General features: G+C 39.7%; 1 protein-coding gene across 1 annotated transcript in view; it reads right to left on the bottom strand.

Annotated features, from left to right (window-relative positions):
- BMPR1B (bone morphogenetic protein receptor type 1B) overlaps nucleotides 1–11,448 on the bottom strand; it is a 384,295-nt gene extending 372,847 nt beyond the window's left edge. Inside the window, exon 1 of the mRNA XM_039540892.1 lies at nucleotides 11,305–11,448. The gene's annotated coding sequence lies outside the window, so the exon portion shown is untranslated. The remainder of the gene's footprint in view (nucleotides 1–11,304) is intronic.
- Nucleotides 11,449–13,866: the final 2,418 nt, after the last annotated feature.

The raw sequence follows: 13,866 nt of genomic DNA, 5'->3' as shown, positions 1-13,866 counted from the left end.
CATAGCTCATGTTTTCTAGACCTTTAATCATTTTTGTTGCTCTTCTCTGGATTCTCTCCAATTTGTCCACATCCTTCTTGAAATGTGGTGCCCAGAACTGGATACAATACTCCAGTTGAGGCCTCATCAGAGCAGAGTAGAGCAGAAGAATTACTTTTCGTGTTTTGCCTACAACACTCCTGCTAATACATCCCAGAATGATGTTCACTTTTTTTTTTTGCAACAGCAGCATTACACTGTTGACTCATGTTTAGCTTGGGTCCCCTATGACTCCCAGATCCCTTTCTGCAGTACTCCTTCCTAGGCACTAATTTCCCATTTTGTATGTGTGCAACTGATTGTTCGTTCCTAAGTGGAGTACTTTGCATTTGTCCTTATTGAATTTCATCCTATTTACTCAGACCAGTTCTCCAGTTTGTCCAGATCATTTTGAATTTTAATTCTATCCTCCAAAGCACTTGCAACCCCTCCCTGCTTGGTATCATCTGCAAACTTTATAAGTGTACTCTGTATGCCATTATCTAAATCATTGATGAAGATATTGAACAGAACAGGACCCAGAACTTATCTCAGCAGGACTCCACTCATTATGCCCTTCCAGCATGACTGTGAACCACTGATAACTACTCTCTGGGAACAGTTTTTCAACCAGTTTTGCACCCACCTTATCATAGCTCCACCTAGGTTGCATTTCCCTAGTTTGTTTATAAGAAAGTCATGCGGGACAGTATCAAAAGCTTTACTAAAATCAAGATATACCACATAGAATCATAGACTTTAAGGTCAGAAGGGACCATTATGATCATCTAGTCTGACCTCCTGCACAGTGGAGGCCTCAGAATCTCACCCACCCAACTCCTGTATCAAACCTGTGTCTGAGCCACTGAAGTCTTCAAATCATGATTTAAAGACTTCAAGGTGCAGAGAATCTTCCAGCAAATGACCCATGTCCCAAGCTGCAGAGGAAGGCGAAACCCCCCCATCTACTACTTCCCCCCATACACAAGGCTTGTTACCCTGTCAAAGAAAGCTATCAGGTTGGTTTGACATGATTTGTTTTTGACAAATCCATGCTGACTGTTACTTATACAACGCATATGTATGTGCACATGTCTAAGTATATATGTTATTGTATATTTATTTTATATAGTATTATATACATCAAAACACTAATAATGCATCTTGATAAGGGGAGAGGAACAAGAAGAGAGGGAATTCTTCACTTTCATTATATGAGATAGCATGAGGATTGTGAGATAGAAAGTCAGACAGAACATAAAAAGCACTATATTAAAAAGAATTATTTAAGTCAGAGGTTCCCAAACTGAGGTCCAGGAACTCACTTCCCTCCTGAGGAGAGCAGCTGGCTGGCTGCCTCAGCCTCTTCCACCAGCAAGAGGAGTCAGAAGGCAGTCATGACATCCATCTTCTGAATGTTTTAATCCACTTGGGGTCTTAGACTGTAAAGTTCTGGCATTTTCAATTCCCACCGATTTCCATGGAAATTGAAATCACTCTGAATCGGGCCCTATCAATCCTTTATCACATAAGACAATTTAATAAAAGCAAATGATGACAGTCTCCAGGACAATAGTCAAGAAAATAACATCCTCGGGTAAAAATAGTTCCTTCAATTGTCTATAACTGCGGGCAACATGCCAAAGATTTAAGGCCCATCCCACAATTGCATATGCACGTGAGTTATCTTGCTGATATGAGCAGCCTATTTGTGTTCAGTGGGATTACTCACATGAGTAAAATTACTTATATCCCTAAATGCTCAATGGTTTGGGCTCTTAGAAACTGTGTTTTTGTTTTTTGTTTTTTTACTTTGGGGGCAATATTTTATTTCTTTGCCCTCGGGGCCGCTCAATATTTATATAATGTAGACTAATCCTTGTTTCAGTTGGAAGAAACAGCTGAGATAGCAAACTTTAACAATTTCATATTCTGAACTCTAATTAGTTTAATGTAATATTATTTGTTCAGGAGTGCTGGTTCTTTAGTCAAGTTTCAATGTAATCTTAACATAATCCCTATTTTTTCCTTTCACATTTCATACTTCTCTGAAACATTTTTGAAATGTTTTGATCTACTGTATAAAAACTTAATATGTGGCTTGTTTTGTGCTATCATATTTTCTTTGATTGTTCATTTGTAATTTGACCTGACAGGTGGTATTTTAATTGAAAGTAAGGATATCATCGTTATTCTATATATTAACAAATATATGCATTATATAGTATAATTTACAGTATCTAAAATACATAAGTGTTCTTCTTCTTCCTCCTGACTCCTTAATTTAAGATTGATCTCGGAAATGTGATTATTGTATATTTCCCACTTATTACTTTCTGGGCATCATCTATTAAATATTTTTCCTTCTGCTTGAACTGCTCTACTGTTGGACTGTTATTTAACACAAATGGAATTCTCTCTCATGTTTAAATCCCTTGAGAAGTAGTCTGCTTCCTAGAGAACATTAATTGCTGGTTTAATACAATAAAAATAACAATGGTTCCTAAATTCACTGTATATTCACTATGGGTGAAATTCAGCCCTGTGCAAAGGGCCAGCCTCAGGCCTACGTATCAACAAGTGCTACTAAAGTCTACAAAATAGGAAGATAGCCTAACCCTAAACAGGTGTTCTGAAGACCCTGAAACAAGATTGCTTGAACTGTGCTCTTCTCAGGCCAAGGAAGCAACAGAGGTAGGGAGCACACAGACAAAAGCTGGCTTGGGGATCCAGAGAACCTTCTAGACAGGCTGCTTTATCCCTAACAAACTGATAAGTGATAACTCATTTTCCTCTCATCAAAGTGAGCCTGCCTCACTTTAGCAGTGGATTCTATCTGGAGAAACAGGATGAGAAAAGCTTTGGCCTTTACACTGTGAACTAGCCAGAGCAGAGAAGATGCTACTGAATGAAAGAGAACAGCAGCCTATTTTACGTTGACTGACTATTTCCTTAATTTTTCAGTGGCCGATGCCCCAAGCCTGGGTCACACTCATACAGTTTGTTTTTCTTATATCTAGAACGGAATAAGAAAAATGCAAGAATAAGTATAATATAAAGCCATATTCATTGTTATAAAATAATCCTTTCATTTATTCTCTGTTGTATGTTACAGGGGAAAAAAAGTAAGCAAAGAGAAACAAGCCATGTGAAACAAAGGAAAGATGATATGCAAGGGAGAACCACCACCACACAGAGCCAAGGAATTGTCATCAAACACAATGACATCAGCCTATTAGTGTCTCCAGCACTATTTCACCAGATCTCCCCATACACTTTATTGTTTCATAGCTATCTGTCAGTCAAACAACTCTAAAAATAACAGCCAAATGTTGTCATATTTATGAGTTATTTCCTTCCTTTATAAGCTTCTCTTTCAAGAGCTGCCATGTCACAGAACCACTGGACCATTTTTCTCTTCTGGGAGATGTAGCAGATTACCAGGGTTGTACCATCATCTATTTTGCTTCCAAAGAAATGCGTAAGAGTCAGCCTTCTTATGAATCCACGAGTAAGAGTTTTGTGTCAGGTGAGCGCTGACCAAAAAAAATTCTGTTTGAAACAATGGAGAATTCCCTACTATTAAGTTAATTCTTAAGTGTTCTGTTGGCAAATCATTCCTAATTTTTGAACTGTTTCAGAAAGTACGTAAGAAGAACCCACCGTATCCCCTATATCTCCAGCACTTCTCTATCCTTGTGGCCAGATTTCAGATCATTAAGCACTCAGCAGCCTCCCCATTGTTTTCTGTGGGAGCTGGTGGGTGCTGAGGATTTTTGAAAATTTGACTACTTTATTTGGACCAAATCCTGCCATTATGCTTTCTATTTTAAACAAACCTAAACCAGGGAAGATGCTCAGATACTATGGTGATGGTTGGCAGTATAAAATCCTAAAACTGACAGACAATAACAGAAACATTAATGATAGACAGCAGTTGTTATTAGCATTTGTATTTCTTTGTTTGTTATTTGTATTTCTATAATACCTAGAGGCTCCATTGTTCTGGATGCTGCAAAAACGTATAGTAAAAGAGAGTTCCTGACCCAAAGAGCTTGCAATATATTGCCCCAATCCTGCAAAGATGTACGTAGGTACTGAACGTCATGCACTGTGGGTAGTGCTATAGACATTAATGGGATTATTTACAGTGCATAAATTTAAGTACCTATATAAGTCTTTGCAGCATCAGGGATTAATTACGGGAGTGAGTTGATGAAGTACAGTGCCCTCTTCAAGCACATCTTTGTGACTAATGATTTTTACACATTTCAAATTTTCTACCCTGGTAAGTAGTCTCTGTAGAATTACACGAGGCGTGAAAATGCATTGGGATACGCTATCAATAGTGCAATAGCCAGAAACAGCAGGCAGGTTTGTTTTGTTTTCATTGCCAAACTTTGCATTTAACAACTACAGCATTTCTGTAAGAAATGCATTTTATGTCCAGACTTTGTGTACTTTAAAAAAAAAATTATCTGACGTTCCAATCTCATTTTCTTCCCTTACTTTATTTAGCAGCTTAATGGCCCCAGAAAATACATTTTCCCCTCCTGAGTATGTAATAGTGAGGATAGCCAAGAAAGCAACTGAGGATCCATCCTTTTCCATTAGAAAGGCATTCTTATGCAAAGCAATTTCCGTCTTTCTGGTTTAGGTGACTAGGCTAATGTGTTTTGGCATGAAAATGGCTTTTAGTTGATACAATTGAATTGTGCCATTTAAAAGTAAGTGAAAGCTCTATACCATTTCTTTGTCTAGAAGGCCATCTGTACATCCCTCAAAGCAAACAAACATGTTCATTTATTTTCTTTCTGAATCTCCTCTCCAGAAAGTAAGCTGTCTCTTCTCCTTTAATCTAAGAAAACATGTATTCCTCCTCCTATCCACCTGTCACATAGGGATTTATAAGATTTAAGGTTTGTCACAATACACTATAGGCTCTTTCCCTTCAATCTTCCTGTTAAAACCTATATATTTTCATAAAATACACATCAGGAACTATGAGCCTGATTCCGTTCCCACTTAAATCAGTTGTACACTGGTTTAGTTCCACTAATTTCAGCAGAATCACTCCTGATTTACAACAGTATAACTGAGTTTAGAGTCAAGCCCTCTTTATTTCTAACTGTGTGATTTCTTCTCATTCTCTGTGAATTCACTTTATCATCTGGACTTCATCAGGAACAACTATAAATCCCCTGATGCAGGCTTCCAGTAATTAGTGCTTAGAAGCTTGTTGTTTAAGTCTTTGCCAAGGAAGACAGAATATTTATCACCTTGATAGTAAGTACAGTAGTTGTGGGTCCTGCTCACAAAGTTCAGATCTGGAATCTGATCTAATGCTGAATTTCTCCAAAGACTGGGGACTGCTCAGTGTTCTAGAGTAGTTCGTTATTTATAGAGACATGAGTGAGTTGTGCAGTTTGAGAACGGTAAGAGCTAGATCCAAAGTTCAGTGTATTCAAATCTGGTGCTCCAACCTTTCACTATCTTGCCTGGGACTAAAACATGACCAGAGTTTTACCCAGTTACTTTCAAACACTTAGCTACTGCAACTCAGTGGCAGAAAGATTTGTGAGCTTTTCTGAACAGAGCAGAGTTCATCAGGCCCTAGGTGAAGATGTTGCCAACACACTACGAGGCCATGAAGTTACCTAGTGAGGACTAGTTATAAGTCTTGGAGAAGATGGACCAGCAGAAGTTTTGAGATAAACCCTTTTTCTTGGTGGTCTGGCTACATGCTTTGGCCCAGTGTCAGACAGGCTGGGTGACTTGCTGAGTCCACCCAAGACGCAGACAGTAGGGGGACCAATGGATATGATACTGGAACAGTACTTGGAAAGTTTTCTTGGAGGTCAATCAGTGAGACAGGAAGGCAGAAAGCGTGCCAGTGCAGCATGTACTTCATAAAGCATGAGAGAAGTAGATTGGACCATGAGACCCAGGGATGTAGTTAAGAAACTGTCTGCAGGGGATCTAAGTGATAGAGCAGGGATTTAGAAAGGCTTTGTTATCTATAATAAACATATATTAATTTATGTAATATCTTGCATCGAGAAGATTGCATTATGAAAATAAACCATCTACCGCTGCAACAGCCATCTCTGTAGTGGAATATAGAAGAAAGAATATTTTTCTTTTTATCCTTTTTGTTCCTGAACCTTTTCCTATTTTACTGTTATAACAATAACAGTAAATAATAACAGCAGCTTGGGGGCCCTCCTTTTCTATTTCTCCAGCCATCATAAAATACAAGAAAAAAAAGTGTTCATTTTACTTCTCATTCCAAACAAAATAAAACAAAAGAGCTACTATATCAAAGAGTGATGCTTCCTGCCAGTTATGGTGGTGGTTTTATAGCATTGAAGGCCCACTTACATCCTATTTGGAGGACTTAAGGTGGATTTGAGTGGTACAAAGGCTTTGCATGAGCTCTCTGCAAAGGGGTGCATATTTCATTCAGTGTGAGCAGCACCTTTCACTACTGGTAAAACTCAGTAGCTGAAAATGTTAAAATAACCAGAATGACCTAGCTGTGTCCTTCACTGAGATGCACAAGCTTCAAGTTCACTGCTGAAAACTGGCATAGTTATGATGAAGCTATAAAACTTGGGGAAACACACCAAGAAAAAGTGACTTCTTCCCCCTCACTGCACACCCACAAATGTTGCCAGTTTTGCTTTATGCACAGAACACTTTTTGGAAAGCATCTCTATTTGTAATGTGTAAATCTGGTTATAATCCAGAGATTATACAGCATAAACTCAATGTCAGATTGATTTCATTTTTGTACAACTTGAAAAAGACCAAATAATCATTTGGCAAAATTATTATGTGCCTTTCATTGTGTGACCTTTCTATTTCCACAGCAGCATAATTTATATTAATTATGTCACAGGAACACTGCTGAGATTCCTTTCAAAGGTGTTGACACATCCTTGAGAATGCATCTATAGACGTGGTTGTATTTAGCCCAAACTCACTCTTTTTCTCTCTTTACCCTTTTCTCTCTGGGTTAATAAAAGCTGCAAATGCTTGTGGTCTGAAATACCTCTCGGAATAATGGCAACACACAGAATTCTATTCTCGCTTAATATAATGATCATATGTGAATATCAGAGCCATAAAACTTAAGCCAGTAGCTGCTATTCTATTCAGTGTATCATCAGGATGCCGTCAGCTATGGTCAAATACTTAACTCATATAATTTGTAACTTTTTACATTCTTTTTGAATGAGGTGGTGTGCCATTGGGATAGCTACTTTTCTTTTCCAATTGTTCTTTGCCAAACAAGGGCATTCATTGAGCTTTTGATTCTAGACATATTATTTAACCAAATGTTTATCTGACACCTGGAAAATCATTCTCTTTTTAAAAATTTTTGTGGTGGAAAAGCAATTACATTTTAAACAGTGTTTCAGAGTCACTTCCCAAGAATCCTCTGGAAGCGAACCTGAGCTGTCTTTGCTGTTTCACCACCTGTTTCACCCACCACCAGATATATAAGCTTTTTTAAAGAGTTTAGTGAAGAACTAAATATGACAACATGCTATACATTCCCAGACTATTCAACTTCCAATCACTGAAAAGAGATTAGAATGTGGTTAATAGCACATTTCTTTTGTCGATTGTTTACATTTATATGTAACTTATAGATCAAATATGGCCCAAGTGTTATGTTTTTCCTACACTAAGAGCAAAAATACACCCCGCCGAGTGTTCTAGTGTGGCAGAGATCAACTTCATCTTTTACTGTGGTGCCACTGTAAGTCCCAGCATGCAAAGTGCCATCTTTATTCAAACAACCTTCCATTCAAAAATGGCGCTTTGCGTGCTGGGACTTGTAGTATCTATAGGCTGCACCTTTGTCTTTTTATTCATATGAAAGAAGAGGGTGGCTGTAATCTGTTTTATATAAATACAGACCTGAGTCACAACATATGGATACAGATATTAATACCACAAACTGTGAGGATTTTCTGATAGGGGATTTTGTTTTGGCCAGAGACAAGAGGGACTAGTGGTGAAATTCTGATGCTGATTTGGATTCTGACCTACCACCTTCCTAAATTCAGCAGTGTTGAAATCTAGGATTATTTTTTGTTGTTGCTGTTAAAGGACCAACTCTAATTTTACACAAATTAATTTAATTCCTCAGGCTTCTGACTGGTAGCCAAGGTAGCCATCAGTTGCTGGGTTGTCAGTCAAAGCAAAAAACTGGGGGTAAGAAACTTTCATTAGGGAAGTTTGGGAGAATGTACCTTGTGTATCCTTTATTTATAAGAAGGGATTTTAGAATTAAATTATGCCAGGTTGTATATGGAAATGGGGCAATACCATCAGTCAAACAAACTGGTAATAAATACATTTGGCAGAATGCTTTATATTTTTTTCAAACATACACACACACACACACACTCTCTCTCTCTCTCTCTCTAACCCAGCTCCCCTTCCTCCCTGTTTGGCAAACTGAGACTTACCAGACAGGAGAATCACAAGTATGAGCAGCTGGATAAGCTAGTGTCTGGCTGGGGAATTTATGAGGCACCTGGCCTTTCCTGCCAATGGGTGGAGAAAGCACCAGCATCTGATGGGGTAGAAGAGGTGTTGCAACTGGGAGTCCCCTTTTCTCTAAAGCAAAGTCTATAGCTCCCACCCACCATATTGGTTCCTCCTCCCCTTACATGGGAGTGAAGACAAAGTAGAAACCCCACTGCATCTCTCTACCCTCCATTAGCAGAGAAGGCAAAAATCCCCACCATCTCCCTCTCTCATGTAGGGGGGAAAAAGACATAAAAATACACAAAAGATTTGATTTTCCATAACATCTCTCTATTGAAATATCTTCTAAGATGCAGGAAATTGCAACAACTTTTTCAGGGAGAAGGACTCTCTGATCTCTTACTTGTATTTCTTTTGACATTAACAGAGATTCTCCAACCTGGATATTAGAGCAGAAAACATCACTACCTAGCTCCACAGTCATGTACACTTTTGCTTGGTTGGCAAGTAGCCTCCTTGGGAACATGAACTCCCTTTAGATACACTTCTTCTCTTGACCCCATTCTCTTCCCCTTGCTGCAGCCCAGCAGAACGAAAGGCTGTAGTGTTGCAGCCCCACATGGCAGCAAGATCTATGAATACAGCCACCAAAACTGGTGTTAGAGCAGAATCAATCCCTTTTTTTAAAAAAATACAAGAAAGCATAAATTCTATAAAACAAAAAAGCCAAAAAATTGAGAGGGTAGGTGCCTCCCATCATGCCCTACGGGCACAACATCCTGGCTCAATTGTGGAAAACTTAAGTGAACTTGGTCAATGCCATTGCCTCCAAATATGTCTGAAATGTAACCTAGGGACCGAAAGATAATGCTATCTCCCTTTTTCTGTCTTTTCAAGAAAATGGATTCTAAACATTGCAACTATCAAGGAATCAATCTCTGAATGTTTAGGAAAATCTAATTTCAGTTAAAAAAAAAAAAGCCCCAGATAAGATCCTGTAATGTGCTGTGGGGTGGAAGTCTCAATTTAAAAGCAGATGGACACATTATACTGGAGCAGTGGAAAGAACAGAGTGTACTATGGAGACTGGCATACATACGCTTGAGTATTTTACAAAAGACATAAGAGAGATTCCAAATGTTAAGTTATAGCAGGTGCAGGATTCATGGCCAATTTTTGTGGTCTATCAAATCTCTTTTGCAGGGAGTGAGGGGGAGGTATGATTTGATCAAGGTCAAATGCTCTTGCAGTACATTTCAAAAGTAGCTGTCTAACATTCTAGTTCTTGGATACATCATGAATAAACAAATTACCCTCAGGATCATTTGGTTTCTGAAAATAACTTTACACTATGTGAGTGGCAATTAGCAGATATAAAACCATATGCCCATTAGAAAGTACTATTAATAATAATGGGCACCACAGCACAGTTGCCAACTTTCATGTGGTAAATAAGCACCCAAACTTTCACAATAAGCCAAAAATCAAGCTAATCCCATTTCAAAAAAGGCCCAAACAAGCCAATCCCTAAGAACCCCAACACTCTATGCAACTAGGTCCCCCCAGCATGTAGTCCTGGATTGTGGTGGGCCCGCTGGGCACCCCTGGTTGAAAACTCTCTCCTATAGAAGTTTTAGTTCTGTCCTCTATATGCGGCTCACTCAGGCGCCTCCCTGAGTCTTCAGTGCTTGCTGGCTCTGTGGAGTGAGGTAGCAACAATAACAAGGGATGCCCAAAACTCAGTGGAGTTCAAATTTTACAAGTTTTAAAATCTGGCCACGGGGGTATAATATTATTGCCAGCCATAGTTCTGCTAGTAAATGATGTTATTTTAAGTAAATGCATTTTCTGATCCAGGGTGGTTCTATATGGAAACGGCCATGGTATTTGTCAGAGAAGGTCATAAATGAGTCATTGTGCACTTAAGATGTTTCTTGTTAAAGGGCTTGCTAAGGACTAATACACTGAAGCATCTATGAATTAATCCAGCCCCATGTACATGAGAGGCATTAACCTGTTGAAATGCTATTTAATTTACTAAGATTCCTGTTTGCTCCAAAACAGCTTAGATGGCAGAAATAGTATCAAAAGAAGCAGTGGATGGGAAATAACATATACTGAATCTGATGAGCTGCAGATTCACTACCTTTCTACTTCATTCCTAGGTGTGACTCTGAGGGTCTAAATCAGAAGCAGGAAAGGTCAAGAGGGCAGACCAACAGCCCAGACAAGCTTGGTAGGAACTGTTTGAAGGGTCTGTCCTGAAAGGGAAGGATGTCTTGAGATCTTGCCAGGAACTAGACCAAGTGAGCAACTCTCCCATTTCTTAAAAACTGAGGCCCAGAATATCAGAAGGTCTGAAGAGGAAGGGTCAATACTGAGATCTACCTAAGAGTGTACAGATGACACAGTGCATCCATGGGTGAGACAAATAATTTTTTTTGGACACCATACTCAGATACTAGGGTGATTGGCTATATAAAGAAACTATATAAAATGTTATATAGATAGACCCAAATAAACTGTAGGCCCTTTTGGGATGGGAGCAGCTCACAGCTTGGAGTGGAGCTGTAGCTGCATGCTGGGTATGCACAGCAGAGAAGCAATGTGCCAGCCACCGTGTAGATGTGGTGCAAGTGAAGAGACTGAATTTAAGCAGGGGAAATAGAAGTGGGGCTGCTCTCTTAAAAGAAAGGGATAATGTGTTGTGAGATTACATTAGGAAACAGTTGAGTGTATGATCGTTTGGGCCCCTGGGTTCTGTGACTGGGCTCCACTCACCACGCTGGTGCCTCCTGCTGGTCATCTTGGGAGCTAGGTCTGCAAGTCAGTACATCCAGTCCCAGTGATGCCTCGTCCATTGTCACTTCTGGACCTACATCACTCCAAGGACTGTAGCATTCTCTTCATAACACAGCCCTCTGGATGTGTCATGATCTGTACCCTGCCCCCTTTCAGGGGTGAGTATTGCCATCTAGCTGTCCTGTCACTTCCCCAGTGGCAACTGTAGCCAATTGACCAGCCACTTCCCTGTGGCCCCAGCACCCTCTTCACCCTTGCCTCAGAGCCTCAGCCTGCAAAATCCAGCAGCCAGCCAGCAGCTCTTCTCTAGCTCTCCTGGTCGCTGCTAGCACTGCTTTGTCCAGGCTACTAGCTTTCATCTTCCTGCCAGGCACCCAGTCCTCTCCTCTTGAGCTCCAGGGAGCAACTGACCCTGCTCTGCCCTGCGGCTCTTCTTATATGTGCCAGCTGAGCCCTGATTGGCTGTTCCTCACAGCTCCTCTCCTATTGGCTGCTTCCTGCACAGCCTCCCGAGGGCCCTATTAACCTCTTGCATGCCAGTGTGAGGTGGACGCCCCATCAAAGGCACACATTGGGTGGATCTGGTCATCCCAGTATAATTTTTTTAAACCCAGCCATGAACTTTAATATTTATTAATGAAGGTCCTCATTGAGTTATTTATGTGAACAGTGACAACAATCTGCTCTTCCATTCTGATTTTCTGCCTCTTGGCTACTAAAAAGTTGTCTGGTAAGTTTCACATGTCAGAAGCTTTTGATATACTGGGGACTTTGTACCCATTTTCCAGCAAAGGTGCAACAGCACCAGCTCTAGCATCAGCATAAATGCTAGTATGGATGGCCTCAACTATCTCTACCACTGTGTCATGAAAACCTGCCCAGAGTAGGGCCAGATTTTCAATATTAGGGAAAGTAATTATTTGTATTTCCCTAAATTATACTTGCAAATAACCGCTGCACATGTGCAAAGCATCTAGTAAAGTGTCATACAGATTCAGCGGACAACTTGTAGGCAAGCGTAAGTCTAATTTAATCAGAGCAGATGTTCATGACATAGTGGTAAAAACACCCAATTCCGGTCTATGCTAGTGCTTACACTATTGCTAGCAAAGGTACTGTTGTACTGATGTTGGAAAATATGTATACAATTTTCTAGTGTAGAAAGAGCCTTTGTAGCCAAGACACACTGTCATGCACATTAAAATAATTCAATTCTGATTCTGCTAATTGTCCTACTCCACTAATTGTTCTAATTTCCCTAGCTGGGCTTTCAAAACCTCAACCTTTGCCTTTTGTTATCCTATAATGGCTCTCCCACCTAACTGCAGTTTCAGATCCATTTTGTGCATCTTGCTAATCGAACATCAGGACCTATGTTGACCTATGTTGTTTCTTAAACTTCTTTCCAACTCGAATCTGGTTGACCTCTTCTGCACTAACAATGTCAGCAATTTTGGTTGCCCTGAATTGTTTTACCATCCTTAATACAGACCTTTCTAAACATTATAAACAAAAGCACTTTAGGAACAATGAAAAATATTACATGCACATTTTTTAAATGACAAGGAGTCCGGTGAGACCTTAAAGACTAATGGATTTATTTGGGCATAAACTTTCGTGGGTAAAAAAACCTCACTTCTTCAGATGCATCTTTAGAGTCTGAAGTCTTTAAGGTGCCCCTGGACTCCTTGTTGTTTTTGTGGATACAGGCTAACACGGCTACCCACTGATACTTGATTTTTAAAACGCTTTCCATTATAGTAATTTTTTTCAGCCAAAAACTGTGCATTAAAGTGGCCTTTTTGATGATGGCCTATACATGAAATCCTTTGGTAAGGAACATCCTCCTGGAAAAATTCTATAGACTGCAATGAAAAGAATACTTTTATAGATTTTTGGATGATCCTATTGAAGTTAATAGAGAATTATTAACCTGCTATAGAATTGTTAGGACCTATAGAAAGGCTCTCATTTTCTATCAAATTCTATAGGTTTTTAGAGCATCTTTTAACAGAAACCTGATCACTTTCTATAGATCTCTGTTGGTTTTATCCCTGTCATAATTCCTATTACATGCTGTCATACTTTTCCACAAGGGAAGTGACAGTCAGAAAGGATGCCTGGAGCCTCTTCTGTCAACTGCAGCCAGTCTCCTGAGTAAATAAAACAATGGTCTAATATGGATAGAGAAATAGCCCTTATCTTCAATTAAGGGATGTAGCATTACCTAGTGGACATGGCACTGGACTTGAAGAGTCAGGAGACCTGGGTTTGTTCTTGGCTTTGCCACTGACCTGCTATGTGGTCTTGGGCAAACAATTTCCATTCTCAATGCCTCGGTTTCCCCTCCCATTCTGCATTTGTCTTGTCTAGTCTAGTTAGATTGTAAGCCCTTTGGGGGCAGGGAACATCTCTGAATGTTTTTGTACAGCGCCTAGCACAAATGATCTTGGCTGGGTACTTCAGGAGTATTATAATAAATATAATAACAACTAGCTTCTTTGGCTGATGTGATAGCCTAGGTCTCTATGAGGTTACTGG

This window comes from Mauremys reevesii, linkage group 5, assembly GCF_016161935.1.
Source record: "Mauremys reevesii isolate NIE-2019 linkage group 5, ASM1616193v1, whole genome shotgun sequence".
NCBI lineage: Eukaryota > Metazoa > Chordata > Testudines > Geoemydidae > Mauremys > Mauremys reevesii.
The sequence above is the reverse complement of the archived record's forward strand: the minus strand, read 5'-3'. Positions and strand labels throughout refer to the sequence as shown.